The following is a 14,502-nucleotide window of genomic DNA, read 5'->3' as shown; positions in this document are numbered from 1 at the left end:
CATATGTAACACATGACGGTCAGGATCTATGTAAACATTGCAGGTCTCGGTCCACAACATGCGCATTGCTGCACTCCCTAGAAGACCGCGTTGGCGCATATGAAGGTGGCCAGGGTGCACAAAGGCCAGCGCCAGCCGGAGCCCGTGAGTCATGCGAGCAGCACCCAAGACGGCCCGTCCGTCTCCGCGGTGACCCCTGGACCGGCTGCCCATCCGTGCCAATGCCAGGCTCCCGCGTCCTCCGCCTTCCTCCCTGCAGGATCAGGAACAGTCAGTGCCGCACAGGGCTGTCAATCATTGGCAGCGCTTTCGATTGATAGCCCTTGGGACTCATCGGCCCGTCACACTGCTACCAAGCTAGGTGCAGCACGTGTGTTTGGGGGTAGGAGGGGGGGAACACCTCGTGTCTGTGGTTGAGGCTCATTGCTCACGGGTAGGGTAAGGGTCATGCCAGTCAGGGGGCGTCCTCCAATCATTTCAGCGCGCTCTGCCCACTCATTCGCCAGCCATTGGCCGCCAGCACAGACGCGCCACTGTGATAGGCGGACGGTATCTCGCGCCCACTGGCCTTCACACAGCCCAAAAAGTAGTCACCGCCCTTTCCCACACAATCTGGCTACACTTACTCTCTGTCCGCAGCGCATGCGCATTGTGCACCCATCAAGCTATCTTTAACCCGCGCGCCGCGGTTGGAGGTAGTCTCTGTCCGCAGCGCATGCGCAGTTAATCTATCGGCCCTCTAACCTGCGCGCCGCAGCGGGAGGCAGTGTCTGTCCGCAGCACATGCGCAATGTTCACTTATCAAGCTGTCTTTAGCCCGCGCTCCGGTGAAAGTGTCTGTCCTCAACGCATGCGCAGTTGTTAGCCAACAGGGGCTCCTTAACCCGCGCCCGCGGCGGTCTGTCCTCAGCGCATGCGCAATTGTCAACCCATCAAACCCTCTTTAACCCGCGCTCGTAGTTCGGTCCTGGGGCTTTCCCGTGTTGACGGTCCCGGTTGTATCTCCTCTCGTTCATACTGCTCAATACTCGGTGACACAATCTTACAGTTTCATTGGCTTCACTATTCTCCGCGCATGCGCGGCCATCACGAGCGGACATCCTGCGCATGCGCACTAGTGACACACTGAATGATCCATCAGCGCAGCTCTTCTCCCGCGCGCGCTTTGTTGTCACCTCTACCTCAGGCCGCCCCCCCTCGCCGCCTCTCAGAGCGAACGCACGAGGGAGTAAAGGTGAGAAACGGCCTCAAGGCAGCGGGCGAGAGCATTAAAGTATGAGAACTGCGGGGGGCGGGGCCAGTGGGGTCGGGCCTGTCGGGGGCGGGATCTGTGAATGTGGGGGCGGGGCCTGTGGTGTGAATGCTCCTCCCCTGCTGGGGGCGTGGCCTGTGTGCATTATGTGCTTCTTTGGGGGGCGTGGCCTGTGGGTTGGGCGGGGCCTGTGGTGTGAATGCTCCTCCGCTGCTGGGGCGGGGCCTGTGGGGTGGGGGCGGGGCCTGTGGTGTGAATGCTCCTCCTCTGCCGGGGGCGGGGCCTGTGGGTAGGGCGGGGCCTGTGGTGTGAATGCTCCTCTGCCGGGGGCGGGGCCTGTGGGGCGGGGCCTGTGGTGTGAATGCTCCTCCTCTGCCGGGGGTGGGTCCTGTGGGGTGGGCCTGTGGGTGGGGGCGGGGCCTGTGGGTGGGGGCGAGGCCTGTGGTGTGAATATTCCTCCCCTGCTGGGGGCGTGGCCTGTGTGCATCATGTGTTCCTTTGCGGGGGGGCGTGGCCTGTGGGTTGGGCGGGGCCTGTGGTGTGAATGCTCCTGCTCTGCCGGGGGCAGGGCCTGTGTGCATCATGTGCTCCTTTGCTGGGGGCGGGGCCTGTGGGTTGGGCGGGGCCTGTGGTGTGAATGCTCCTCCTCTGCCGGGGCGGGGCCTGTGGGTGGGGCGGGGCCTGTGGTGTGAATGCTCCTCCTCTGCCGGGGGCGGGGCCTGTCGGTGGGGCGGGGCCTGTGGTGTGAATGCTCCTCCTCTGCCGGGGCGGGTCTGGCCGGGCCCAGCTGCGCTCTCGCTGGCGGCGGCACCGCGGTGTCATTCTTACCCCCCACAACGGGTTAGGTTGTGAGTGCGCGGCCGTATGGTTCTCGTGCGCGCCGCCTGTGCGGCCAGAGTTTGGAACTCGCCCCTTCCGCGCCGCCACTTCCTTCTCGCTGGCAGCGGCACTGTGGCGGCATTCTTACCGTCTTAAAACTCTTCTCTTCCAAAGAGATCAATAACTCTGACTGTTTTGTGTTCCTCACTGGAGACTAGTTTGTTCTTAAGCTTCAACTATGGAATGTGTTTTTCTGGAACACAAATCGCTCCACCTTAGTTTGCAGTGTGTAATTTTTATGGATTTATTATACTCTGTAAATATGTTACCATAATATCTAATCCTATATACTTCGCTCTGTTGTAAACCGCTCTGACACCTCTGGGTAAAGTAAGCGCTATCAAAAATGCCAAAATAAATCCTATGCGCTGCGACCAGGCTGATGGACACTCGTCGTGGCCTTGGAGCTCCCAGTCACACGTCCTCAGGCCTATAGACTAAAGACGGTTGTTTTCAATTATCTCGCTCGCGCTTGTGCTGCAAGATAGGTAGCCCTACATGGGCCCATGGCCTGTAAATTAAGGACCAGCACTGAATGAATGAATTCTTTATTTCTGTGGTTACTTTAAACCATTACAAAAATGCAGTTTATGTAAAAACAGTATAAAGTCTAAAAAATCTTTAAAAAGCAATATACGATACAGTGTTAAGATTCTCTCTACTTAGTTGGGTAAAAACAGCCATGTGTTTATATTAAATCAGTCTTTTGTATTAAACAGACCTTCCAGGATATCGCGATTTCGCGTTTGCCGCGAAATCTGGACTTTTGTAAAAATGCCGCGATTTTTACAGAAGTGCCTGCGAAATCGGCACTTTAGTAGAAATCGCGCCGCATTTTTACAAAAGCCGCCGCTATATTATATCCTGGGGGGTCTGGTTAGTGACTAAGCTCCGTGATCGACTTCCTGGAGTGCAGTCTGGACCTATGCATTGTCCACTAGAATGCATTTACCCGCTCTACGGGACGGGCGATTAGACAGTGCTCGCTAGAAACAAAGAGTCACCTTTGACTTACAGAGGGAGATGTGATCGCTGTAAGTGAAGTCATTAGGGCTGACTGAAAGAATGGATTAGTTAAAGAGAAACGCATGTGCGTGCATCAGCAAAGCGCCGGGGCTTATAGAAGTTCCCTGGCTACATGAGCTCTGGCATGCATCGGATGGCGGCTGACGGTAGTGGCAGGCAGTCAGGATCGATCTCGATCTCTCTCTTTCTCTCTCTCCCCCCCTTCCAGATGCCACGTGATACTCTACAAAGTTTAAACCGCTCCCTACACCCACTGAATGACCATCATGTAATGCCTGTGGTGTCTCTGCCAGCCTTCCCATCTGAGAAGCCTGGGTTTGAAACACAGTTCATGACTGTTCCTCTTTGCTGTGGTTCTGAAGTCTATAGATATGCACTCCTCTCTGTGTGGGCACCCATCCTCTGTTGGCTCTATGCTCTTTCACTCTACCACTTACTGACAGCGTCTGTGTCCAGCCCAATTTCTCCTGCTCTCTCTTTCCTTCCCATACTTTGCCTTTTATGGACTACGTTTATTCGAAATGTAGATATTTTATGTTTTTCACAAACCTGCCCTGCTCACTTATTTGTGATAGGACACTACATGCTCTGAAAAATGCCAACTTTTAAGTGTATATTATAATTGTGCTTCTGTCTGACAGTTAACAAATATATTTAATTACATTGTTAATGTTTGTATTCATACAATTTATAGTAGGTTCTCATTTCTCTTGTTCTCCTGTTCATAGGAATTGTCCGTGCTGAATAGATGCAAACACACATTATTCAGGAAGGAGACTCACGACCGTTAAAGCCAAATGTGACTTTATTTCAGTTGTACCCTGCCTAACATTGCCCTCACTTCAATGTAGGTCAATGGGTAAGATACTTCTCCCCATTTCTTTTTCAAAATCTCCCTCTTTCCTGCTTCCAAATAGTGGCATGCATTTTATACTGTAAATGTCAATGCTGCTCAATTTAAATATCATCTCTTCTCCCTCAGCTATGGTCAGATGTATGTTACTACTCTCCCCTTACTACTAATTACTTGAATCTGTCACTCAGCTGCTGTCTGAGAAGGCACTGGCCACGGCACAGAAAGGCTGAACTGCAACAATGACCTCATTAGTCGGACAGAACCCTAGCCTTGTTCTCTATATTACATGAACTACTCGCACCAAGCCATAGTGTCTTTTTATATGTACTTGCCTTTCTGAAAATCTATATACTTCGCTAAAGGTCAATTTGACTTAAACATTGGCAAAGCCATTTTTAGTAGAAAGTGCAGTCTGGACATACCGCGTAAGTTTATGTGCAGTTTGGCTAGCCTCCCAATGGTTTGGGCTCATGGTTTGGTTGCAGGGGCTGGACACAGAACAGGTACTGTGGCCAATGCGTGGTGCATGCTGCCAAAGGCCAAAAGGAGTATGCATAGTTATTGCTTGATGTGCACATACTCTGTATCCCATATGACACTGGTTCATACAATGACGTCAGCAATGATGCCATTGGTGATTTCATATGTGATCTCGGTGAGGTCATCACGTATTATCTGAGATGTTTAGCCTGGAAATAACATGGGATCAGGGGAAGCCCCCTGCCTCGCTCCGATTAGGGTCGGATAAGTTGTTGTTGGTGAAGACGCAGATTCTTGCCTTTCCAGATGAACCAGTTAATGACGAGATGTAGGTTACGGAGGATCGCTGGCAATGGGGTTAATGGTAGGGTCTGAAATCTAAAAAGAATGCGCAGGAGTATTGTCATTTTGACAGCCGCAATACGGCCGGACCATGACAGCCCTGAGCGGTTCCATGCAGGGAGCGTTGTGTTGGTCTGGGCGAGAAGGGGCCTTAGTTGGCTGCAAGTGTCTTCACCGGTGTGGGGGCCAGTAGGATTCCTAGGTATGGTATAGACAATTGGGCGCTCACCAACTCATGTGTTGGTAGACTGGGAGCTGCCATGTTAAAATCACGTAGTGCACCAGACGTAGTGGCTGCAGTACTAGCTGGAAAAACTCCTGTACAGTTTTGATATTTGATATTTATGTGCATTTGTAAAGCGCTAACGTTCGCTCCCGAGGGAGCATCATGGCGCTGGGCAAGCTGCGGAGAATAGCCGAAAGAGTGGGGTGTGATAAAGGAAAAAGCTAAATGGCAGCCAGGACAGAGGAGTCTAGTTGTTGGTAGACCCATGTCTTGAGAAGTTTTCTAAAGTTGTTCTCATTTTCTGTGGATCTGAGGTTAACAGGTAAATTGTTCCAGGCTTTGGCTGCCAGAACATTGAAGGATTTCCCACCCTTGGTCTTATATTTGAATCTGGGGATTAGAACCAGATTTGTCCCAGAAGATCTCAAGCAGCGCGGGGGGTTATAGCGCGTGAAACGATTTGCGAAGTAGCGGGGCCCTGTATTTTGCATGGTTTTGAAAACTGTAAGGAGCAGTTTAAAGAGGATTCTTTTATGTATTGGCATCCAGTGCAGCGAATTTAGGGCTGCAGACGCTGATGACCTTCTGGGGAGTTGTAAGACCAGTCTAGCTGCAGCATGTTGGATGCTCTGCAGCTTTCTGAGAGTAGATTTTTTCACTCCGGCCATAAGGCTATTGCAGTAGTCAAGTCGGGAGAGTATGAGGGCTACCGCGACTGACTTTCTGGCTGCAATTGGGAGGAAATCGAAAAAAAATTTCAGAGATTTTATTAGTCCAAAGCAGCGACCGGCAGTAATCTTAACGTGGTCATCGAAAGAAAGAGATGAATCGAATTGCACGCCTAGGTTTCTGGCTGATGGAACTGCACTTGGAGGGGCCTCTGATCCTAGGGGCCACCAATCTTTCGGACAGAAAGAAAGATTTTTACCTAATGGGATGATTTCCGTCTTAGCACTGTTGCATCTAAGATGGTTAGTATTTAACCACTCAAAGACATCAGAGAGGCAGTTTTTAAACCGGAGATCTGCGTCAGTCCGCTGTTTGTCAATGGTGACGACCAATTGAGTGTCGTCAGCGTAAGACGTGACAAGAATCCCATGTGATTCTATCACAGCTAAGAGGGGTGCCATGTAGATGTTAAAAAATAAAGGGCTCAATATGGACCCCTGGGGCACTCCAGATGCGATGAATTTTTCGCAGGATAGGTGGGGTCCAAGGGACACAGTCTGAGACCTATTTGATAGAAACGATGAGATCCAGGCCAAGGCTGTGTCTGTCACGCCAATCTCTCGCATTCGGTTAATTAGGATGGCATGCGAGATAGTGTCGAACGCTGCTGTGAGATCCAGCAGGATGAGCACTGCTTGCTTGCCCTCATCCTGCAGGAATTTGATGGAATCAGCAAGTTCGATCAAAGCTGTTTCGGTGGAGTGACCGGAGCGGAAGCCCGATTGCTGAGGGTGTAGGATGTTGTGGGCTTCTACAAAAGTTTTAAGCTCCTCATGCACTAAATGCTCCGTGACTTTGCCAAGAATGGGAAGTAAGGAGATGGGACGCATGTTAGTCAAGTCTGTTGGCGATTTGTTCTGTTTTTTCAACAGGGGTTTTACAGTGGCCTTCTTCCATTCAGCAGGTACAAGTCCGGATTCAAGGGATTCATTAATAATGGCATTAATGTAGGGATTGACTGTGTCGATCAGATGATGTAGAATGATGGGGGGACAGGAATCGGTAGGCGCTCCTGATTTACAGGCCCGGATTGCCTTACTTGTCTGTTGCAGGGAGACAGATTTGAAACTGGAAAGAAGAGGGTAGTTGACTGTTACCTCTAAGGGGGTTGTCAAAGGAAGGGGAAAATCTTTCTGAATGATGACAATTTTGTCAACGAAGAAATCTGCAATTTGATTGCAAAGACTCTCTGAGGGAGGTATATCGGTAGTGAGGGCTTTCGGGTGAGTGAAAGACTTAACTATGGTAAAGATAGTTTTTTGGTTTTGGTGTGCTTCCATTATAAGCTTGGTGTAATATTCCTTTTTTGCTGTTTTTATGTCAGAGAGATATAATTTCCTCTGTTGGACATAACATGTTCTGGAGACTGTATCATATGCTTGTCTCCAGTGTCTTTCTAGTCTCCGACATAGAAGATGACTATCTGCTAGGGTCTGAGTGTACCAGGGGGCATTTGGTTTTTTCTTCTTAGGGCCCTTTTCTTGATGGTTTTTGGGCTCAGTATTAGCCGTGACTATTTGGTTCATCCAGATATGGAAGTTGCAGGAGTCAATTTCGACATCTCCAGTTACAGTGGGGGGTGGGGGCAATGGTTTTGACTCCAGCTTGATTCGTTCGGCCACTTTCTTCCAGTTGACTGTAAAGGTGGCTTGGGCATGCCTAGAACTGGATAGGGTGGGAAGAGGTGTCATAATGTCAAAAGGGATGAAATAATGATCAGTCCAAATTTGGGGTAGCGGAGGGGAAGTGGAGAGGGTTGAGAGATTGGAGCATATGCCATCAATAGTGTGTCCAGCACTGTGAGTGGCAGTGTTGATACGTTGGGAAAGTCCAAAGATGTTCAAGGACTGTAGGAAGGAGATGGTATGGGGGTCTACAAGTGATTCCATATGTAGGTTCATATCGCCAATGAGCGTGAAGTTAGGGTATTGTAACATGAGCGCTCCGAGGGCCTCATCCAAAGAATTAAGGAAGGAAGTAGGATTGCCCGGAGGACGATATAGGAGCCCTCCCGAGAGGGAGAACGAGGCGTGGATTTTAATGGAAAAACCCAAGCTTTCAGTGTCCTTAAGGTGACATAGGTCAAATGTGTGACAGGGAAAAGTTTCCTTAATGATAAGTGCTACCCCGCCACCTCGACCGGAAGGTTTATCCCTTCTGAAGATGGTGAAGCCAGGGGGGAGGGCAATAGCCAAATCAGGGTTGGAGGAGTCATTGAGCCAACTTTCAGTAATGAACAGGGCATCTAGTTCTTGGCTTAATATTAAGTCGTGCACGTCTTGGCAATGGCAGGCTAAGGACCTGGCATTCACAAGACCTCCCTTGAAGTGGGTGGAGCGAATTTTCGAGGAGGCATGCGTGTCGGCGACGTTATTTATAGGCAGAGAGGGAGTCCATTCACAACGAGGGCATACAAGGGGGCAGGAAAGGGGGTCAATATGGGGGCAGTCAGAACAGAGGGGATCGGGCGGGGGGCGTAGGGACAGTAAGTAGTTGGTGTCGTACCTGATGGTGGGTTTCAACCCGACAGCGTGCCCTGCGCCCGGCGCAGTCCGGTCGCGGACGGGTGCAGACGGGCTTGGCTTAGGCGCGGCTTCGGCTTCAGTGAGGAGGTGTTGTTGCAACAACAGGGGAAGGATGGGACGGGGAGCAAGATACAATAAAATATGGACAGGAAAGAAATATTCCTTCCTAGTTGTAGATTTGCTGTGAAACTGCAGCAGCCCATAATTGTGAAGCACACGCTCGAGGGAGACCAAGTGTCTACATTGTAAGTAAACCAAATATACATAGCTTAATGTTGTTAAATAACTAAAAAAACTAAGATATCTGTGTTTGTTGTAGGAAAAATGAGCACATAAAATGCCGCAAAATTGCCGCTAAATTTCCATATTTGTGCCGCTAAATTTCAATTTTTGTGCCGCTAAATTTGCGAATCCATGCCGCTATATCCTGGGGGGTCTGATTAAATCAGTCTATTTTAAGAAGAGGGCCGAGCAGCAGTCCCAGCAGTGCCTACCTAGCAGGCTAGGGCGAAGTGGCCATCAGTTTTAGGCGAGTGAGGTGGACACATTTGCCAAAGTTGGCCATGTGCTTCACTGTGTCCAACGTGTAAAGGCAAAGGACTGCCTCCTGTACAGTGCGAGTGCCCAGTTGGAGCAGAATTGGTCTAAGGTAGAGTCTGCGGGCTAGACGCAGGGCCGGGCAGCAGAGTAGAATATGGCCCAAAGACTCGCGTTTGCAGTTACAAAGGCGGCACTCCGTAATGGCTAGCCTTACTTTCCCAGTTGGATATAGATCTTTGAGAGGGAGGGGATGTAGTCTCGCAGCTAGAATTCTGTTTAGGGCTTCTTTCCCCACAGCCTGCGTAAGATGGAGTTTGAGGCTGGTCAATGTGTGGGGGAGACTTTGAATCTCGTGAAAACCTCTTGCTACTAAGGATTCCATATCCAAGGTCCAAGACCGTAGACATACTTGCATTTTTATTGTTTTTTTAATACTGGAGTATTTGATTATGCTTGGGTCCCAATTCTCTGTTGCAAGTTGAAGCAGATCTTTAGCAGAGGCGAGACAAGCGGACCAAGGATTGCCAGGTTGTTGAAAGATGTGCTTTATGAAGGCTTTCATTGAGTTCTCCGGGGCCGCCATTGTTTGGTAGAAGTATTTACTCAGAGCCGCCATCTCTTCTAGTTTTTGTTGGTTGAGGTTAAACTCTAGACGGATTAAGTTTTTCCTGGTGTAAGCGGTTAGGCAAAATAGCTTTTTGTAGGCAGGACAGTGTATTTTTTCTAGATCATTCCCAAATTTCCCTGGAAAGGCCTGTTGGGCATAATTAACAGATGGTAGTAGTTTCGCCCTCCGTACTCTTTGAATGGCGGTTGTTGTTGGGCTATCTAGGGTGGCGTGTAATTTGCAGAGAGCGTAGGTGACCCTTTTCCCTTTCTCCTGCAGTTTGTTAAGATGAATCCGTGGGCGTCCCGTTTCGCTAAGCCATGCCCCTAGATAGTTATAATGTTGTACACGGTCCAAGGTCAACGGACCCAGCCTCCACATGGCCCCCTTTTTTTCGGATAGTGGCCAAAAATCACAATTTTAGATTTGGTTGGGTTAGCAGCCAACTTGTTTTTGTCATTATAGACTGCGAGGGCTGTAAGTGCTTTTTGTAATCCAATTTTGGTATGATCCAAAAGAGCCAGGTCGTCTGCGTATTGCATCAGTTGGATCTTTGTGTGCCCGATCCTGGGGGTGGCTACAGTGGCTCCATACAGGGCTTGAACCATGTCACCTGTATATAAATTGAATAGCATCTGGGCCAGGACGAAGCCCTGTTTTAGCCCACAATCTGTGGAGATTTTCTCTGTGGCGAACTCACTCGCGAGTTTGACTGTAACCCAACTTTGTGAATACAGTGATCTAATTGCTTGTAGTAAAGGCGGACTGATGTTCCAACCTGCCAATTTCTGCCAGAGGATGGTATGATCTACCCCATCGAAGGCTGCTGAATAGTCGATGAAGCAGGGAAAGAGTGGCAGGGTTCGATGGGTCACCGCTTGTTGGGCTAGCTATGACAGGGCAATGATGTTATCCACAGTGGAGCACCCTGGTCTGAACCCGGTCTGAAAAAAGGGCAGAAGGCCTTCATTGCCAGCCCAGTCTGCTAGTTCCGCTAGGAGAGTGCTTGCATAAGCTTTGCCCTCAATGTCCAGCAGGGCGATCAGGCGGTAGTTCTTTGGATCGGTGCTGAGCCCTTTTTTAAATATTGGGTGCAGCAATGATCCCCTTCACGAATCTGGAACATCCCTCAAGAGCCTGCATTCGGCATATAGCTGTGTGAAATTTTCCGTCCAGAAGATTATGTCTTCCCTGAAGAGGGAGCCGGGCGGCCCGTTGGGGCCAGGTACTCCGTTCTGTTGAATCTTCTTTAGGGTAGTGCAGACTAATCCTTTACTTGGGAGGGTTGAATCATCAAGCGAAAGAGTATATTCAGGGGTAAAATTGCCTGTTCCCTCCCCTGGTGTTAATAGGCTGGTTGGAGGAGTTGAGTTAGAATCGTCCAAGTACAAGCTTTTCACATTTGCTACCCAAGTGCTTGCGTCAATTAGATTCTCTCTATTAGTGGCCTCGTGGGTAAGGTTGTTGAAGTAATGCCAACATTCTTGGGATTTACTCGGTGCCAACAGCTCAAAGATCTTAAGCCATTTTGCCTCAGTGCATTCTCGTCTTGTTTTCCAGACCAGTTTTGAGTGAATTTTTGCAGCTGATTTAAATTGCATTTTGGCAGACTCTGATCCGGTTTTCTGGTAAGCTCTGCGTTTAGTATTTAATTGTTTGCCACTTTCCTTGATTGGTGGGACGTGTCCTAGGGAGTGTGCTGGGTCTGTGGGAGTTCTGTGTGTGGTGCTCCCCAAAACAATGAGGCTAGTTCGTAGGCGAGAGACTCCCATTCGCCTATGATGTCCCCATTGATTGAGCTGGTTTGCCAGCCTACAAACGTTTGTTTCCAAGAATCAAATGTATTTATTGGCATCGGCCCCATTTGATTCTTTTAAGAAGTTTATGCTGTTCTTTCCCTTTGGATGCCCCAATGCAACGCAGAGAGTGGCAAATGTCTGCTGTGATGGTTAACTGGACAGTTAAGGCGGCATGGTTGCTTTCTGTCCATGGGTGCACACTATAGTTTGACATGAGTTTTCTTATTTTCTCACTTAAAAAATATAATCTATTGTGGTTTGATGATTATAAGTGGGTGCAAAAAAGGCCCCAGGGTTATGTTTTGTGAATAAAGAGTGCACTGTTGCCAGATTGTACACCCGTATAAGGGCGTTGAAGATCCTGGTGCTCCCTGAGTTGTGATTTTGTGGTGCATGGTCCCCTATTTTGTGAGTATTGAAATCTTCTAGAATAATGGGCCTTGTTACAAGAGGAGAAACCAATTAAATTGAAATATTTGATCTTACAACTTCTTGAATTCTGTTTGGAAAACAGTTACTGCATGTGGCAGAATGTTTTTTACCTCCAACTGAATGGTACAGCTAAGGGGTTTCCAGGAGCATGCGTATACGCCAATATCTTCATGGCCAAGTTTGAGAATAGCTATATTATGACAGATCCAACAGGGCAAGAAGGCCTTATTTACTACAAAAGATACATCGATGACGTATTCCTAATTTGGAACAAGACTGAAGTGTCACTCATTGGCCTCATCAAAACCTTGAATCAGGTGGACCCAAGAATTCAGTTTACTTTTCATATGGACACACGGGAGTGGCCATTTTTGGATGTAATGGTCTCGCTAAAAAACAACACAATCCACACAAAAGTATTCAGAAAACCAACGGACAGAAACACAGCTTTACTAGACACTAGCTTTCATCCAATGTCTCTAATCAACAATCTACCTATATCTCAGTTCATGAGAATTAAAAGAATCTCTACAGATCCAACCGCTTGCAATGAGGCACTTGATGAGCAAAGACAAAGATACATTGAGAGAGGATATTATCCCGAACGCCTTGATGCACAAATCAAAAAAGTCAAGGAAATGTCAAGACCAGTTCTCTTACAGAAAAAAACCAAGACATCAAATAAGCGTATGGTCTTTGTGTCTAAATACTCTTCAGCTTCATGTGACATCAAAAAAATCATTCTGAAACGTTGGGAGATACTAGAAATTGAAGAAGACAAACCCATTTTTGCCTATAAACGGGCGCAGAACCTAAAAGAACTTCTGACAAAAAACACTAGAACACAAATCGATGCAGGTCAAAAGGTACACAAAGGTACAGGCAAATGTTGGAATTGTAAGAATTGCAATAATGCAATCATTGGAAATATTTTGCTGCACCCCAGGACAGGTGAGAAGATCAAACTAAGGCACACATCTACATGGGATTCCGAACATCTAATTTACATGATTAAATGCCCATGTGGACTTCTATACGTGGGAAAAACCGAGCGTAAACTCAAGATCAGGTTATCTGAACACAAGAGCAGGATAAGGAATAAATCTGTAACCTCACCGTTAGCCCTTCACTGGATGGAACATCGTCATACGATAGGGCAGATCAAATTTCAAATCATTGAAGAGGTACCACAGAAACTTGGCCAAGACAATTTAAAGATTTTACTACAAAGGGAAGTCTTCTGGATAAGAAAATTGCAAACTCTGACTCCTTTTGGTCTTAATAACAAACTTGAGATGGCATGCTTTCTCTAAGTTAGGCCCATGTCGCATTGTTTATAACATCACTGAGCACAGCACAACATGGACAAAGTTGTTAATCAATCATGTTATAATTTGCCATAGGTTAGACAATGATGGATTGTTTATATCTTGTTACCAAGTAAATGACGGTTTGTTGATATTCAGCATGCACTGATCTAGGCAATGTATTATGTGATTTAGATCCCGTGAGATTACAAACACATTTCTATATATCGAATGCAAATATTGAGATCTCTGCCGTTTTTACACGCAAAATTTAAACCACACACGTTACATCTGTCTACATCCTAGAGTATTTAGTTAAACTCCCTCGCCCCCTTCTTCTCGCCACCAATATCCTTTTTATTCTTGAGATATTCATTTTTGAGATACTTATTCTCAATATACTATTTAAACTATCCTTGATAATTGTCTATCTTTTACCTCTACGTAAGGAATCAATATTCGTATTTTGAATATCAAGCACATTACAATATGCCGTATTTTTGCAGTCCAATAAGCTGACTAATAGTCCCCTTTTGAGCTCGGTGATTTGAGCACGTATTAACATAGCAGACGGACTTTTCGTCAAGGCATCGTCTTGGCGTGAGGAATCCTGTTTTGTTGGAATTTCAAAAACGAGCGGGTAAGATAAACCGGACTCACTAACTAAAAGTATCGCTGTTAGAACAAATTGATACGCATTAGTGAATATGCTTTTGTTTTATTCGCAGTTCACTGCTCGGGAGTTACATCAGAATATATTGTGCGGCTCGACTAAGCATCCCGCACTCGCGGGTAAGTTTGAACGCCATAGGTTGTTTTCACGGATTTATTAAACGCAAAGTCATAGATCGTAATTATTTCAAATATATTCTTCACTTGCAGCCATCGTTTGGACTGAGTTCCAAGCGCTTAAATCCTACACCCTTCTCCAGTTATACGCAGGTCAGTCACATATTGATATAGAAAAGGTTTTTTCCTTTAATATTGAATATCTCTAAAGGCCTCATTTTTGCAAGCCTGAATAGGTTTCATTTATATTCTTAGGTTGCCAATGCCCTTACCCAACCAGCTGTGGATAGAGGTAAGCTAGATACATTCTGGCAGTATACCGAGAGTTAATCATGGTTTTATACAGTCCACAAAAAACTATTTCTCATGTCTTTTATATGTAGATCCCAGCAATTAGCAGTGGCATTTCGTGTACCTTAGCGTTCTCAATACTTTACAAATCGGTAAGACTGCGTCATCTCTCATTTATTCCAAGTGTTGACCGACACAACATTGTGCTAAAGTTATAACAAATACAGGATAGGCATCAATAGTAATATGTTTCCTTTATTTTTGTGTTTCAACAGAACCCCCGACGAAGGAACACATAGTTCCGAAATGTATTGGGTTATGATTTGAAGTGCATTGTTTAAATTTATGTACATCATTTGTAATTTTGAACTAACAGTGTTTATGAACTGTATGGAATGTAAATGCAAATTTGTTCAAAAGAA

At 47.0% G+C, this 14,502-nt stretch overlaps 1 protein-coding gene across 3 annotated transcripts in view; it reads left to right on the top strand.

The window, feature by feature from the left end:
• The first annotated feature begins 1,111 nt into the window (after positions 1-1,111).
• LOC147737034 (uncharacterized) overlaps positions 1,112-14,502 on the top strand; it is a 227,267-nt gene continuing 213,876 nt past the window's right edge. For 2 of the 3 annotated variants that reach the window (XR_015309263.1, XR_015309259.1), the window contains exon 1: positions 1,117-1,234. The gene's annotated coding sequence lies outside the window, so the exon portion shown is untranslated. Of the gene's footprint in view, positions 1,235-14,502 lie in introns of all 3 variants that reach the window. The other variant, XM_086959998.1, reaches the window with a different exon arrangement.

Source organism: Lissotriton vulgaris, chromosome 1_1 (genome assembly GCF_964263255.1).
Source record: "Lissotriton vulgaris chromosome 1_1, aLisVul1.2, whole genome shotgun sequence".
Lineage (NCBI taxonomy): Eukaryota > Metazoa > Chordata > Amphibia > Caudata > Salamandridae > Lissotriton > Lissotriton vulgaris.
This window is presented reverse-complemented; position numbering and strand designations above follow the sequence as displayed.